Consider the following 2,080-nt stretch of genomic DNA (forward strand, 5'->3'; position numbering starts at 1 on the left):
AAAAAAAAAAACTCACTTTTAATGGACTTGTATTACCCTTACTTACCCACTGGCTTTTTTTTTCTCTTCTACCCACTCCTGTTTCCCAGTTGAACTCTGAGCTCTGAGCTCCAGCACCTGGCTACTGACAGTCTTTATAGTTTCATGAATGTACCACCTCCTTCTCCTTCAGATCCTAATGGTAGGAAGAAGCATGTATTCCCTTTTCATGGAATGTACTTCCTTTGTACTTTATCCTTTCATTCTTTAAGGCTGATATTACTCCAGAAAACCCTTTCTGACCCCCTTAACCAGGGGTTTCATATGTCTGCTACTTTTTCATAGTATTTTAATCACAACTGCCATGAAATTATTTGTCACAGAATTGAAGTCTCTTATTCACTTGAAATTAATGTTCATAAGAGATGGAGGAATTGTATCATCTTGCTGAGTATTATTTCCCCAGTACCTGCATAGGCTCTCAGTGACTGAGGAATTAATTCGAGGCATGCCATGAGCATCCTCTTACCTCCCCCCAGCCCCCATAACAACTTGATAAAACTGGAGATAGGAGAATTTTAAGCTTGAGAAGATGAAGATGGGGACCAGAATTGGTCACAGTGACAGAAAAGGATAGATGAATCCTATTCTATCCTATACTAGAAGGAGTCCTAGGATTTGATAAGGGAGAAGGAATAATAAAAAACAACTCAGGTTTGGCCAGATACGGTGGCTCACGACTATAATCCCAGCACTCTGGGAGGCTGAGGTGGGCAGATCACCTGAGGTCAGGAGTTCAAGACCAGCCTGGCCAACATAGAGAATCCCTGTCTCCACTAAAAAGACAAAAATTAGCTGGGCACAGTGGTGTGTGCCTGTAATCCCAGCTATTCAGGAGGCTGAGGCAGGAGAATTGCTTGAACCCAGGAGGTGGAGTTTGTGGTGAGCCGAGAGCGTGCCATTGTACTGCATACTGGGCAACAGAGCAGGACCTGGCTTCAAAAAAACAAAACCAAAAACTCAGGTATAATCATTGGCTGGGTCAAGGTGCACAGTTGAAATGACACTTGAGTCACTTTTCCAGCAGCATGTATAAAAAAGTGTTCCCAAATATTCGAATATGAAGACTCTGTTTATTTTTTAAAAAATACTCTATATCCATGGTGAAATGCTATATTCCATGGTAAAAACGAGTATTTAAAAAATATGAATTGGTATGCTAATTAGCATATTTGGTATACTAAAACTTCCTGTAGTATTTTAATAAAAATACTATTTGCCCATGGTAAAACACTTTGTGCCATGATTGTTGATACTGTGGTGTTCCAGCCCAAATCCCATCCTCATGGGTGATGTACTTATCCCTCAGCTGCTGAGAATTTCAGCTGTTGATATCTTGAAGCCTTTTTTCCCTGGGCATGCCTTATGATATAGAAAACTGTCTTAGCCAAGGTTGTGCTCCTAGGAGCCCATAGCCAGTGACTGGGTGATGCAGAGTACAAAGATCCAGCTTCCTTGCTCATTTGAGGATGTGACTGAGGGATCATTCCAGCTCCAGAGCTCATCACAGGATCAACTGAGGACTTAATTGCAACTATAGTAGGGGTCAGTATCTCCCTCTGACTAATCCTGACTTCCACATTTCATTGCAAGTATATTTGCCGATTGTGTCCTCCTAAATAACTTTCTTGCATGCAAATCTTGGTCTCATAGTGTTGAGTTAGTGTTGAAACTCACCAGTTAATCTTCCCACCCCTAATGGTTGCCATCATGGAAACCTTTTTCTGTGTCTGTTATTTTTTGTTCCACCACTCTGCCCCCAAATTTTATCTTAACAAATATACAAAAATGCACCCAAATTAAATGTACACTTGGGCCAGCCATGGTGGCTCACGTCTGTAATCCCAGCACTTTGGGAGGCAGAGGCAGGTGGATCTGTTGAGGTCAGGAGTTTGAGACCAGCCTGATGAACATGGTAAAACCCCGTCTCTACTAAAAATATAAAAAGAACTTAGCCAGGCATGGTGGCACATGCCTGTAATCCCAGCTACTCGGGAAACTGAGGCAGGAGAATCGCTTGAACCTGGGACGTGGAGGTTGC

At 42.2% G+C, this 2,080-nt stretch overlaps 1 protein-coding gene across 3 annotated transcripts in view; it reads left to right on the forward strand.

Annotated features, from left to right (window-relative positions):
• The window catches only part of CPEB3 (cytoplasmic polyadenylation element binding protein 3), a 246,448-nt gene that overhangs the window by 26,825 nt on the left and 217,543 nt on the right, over positions 1-2,080 (forward strand). The window lies entirely within an intron of this gene.

The sequence above is a fragment of the Cebus imitator genome, unplaced genomic scaffold, assembly GCF_001604975.1.
Source record: "Cebus imitator isolate Cc_AM_T3 unplaced genomic scaffold, Cebus_imitator-1.0 Scaffold238, whole genome shotgun sequence".
NCBI classification, from domain to species: domain Eukaryota; kingdom Metazoa; phylum Chordata; class Mammalia; order Primates; family Cebidae; genus Cebus; species Cebus imitator.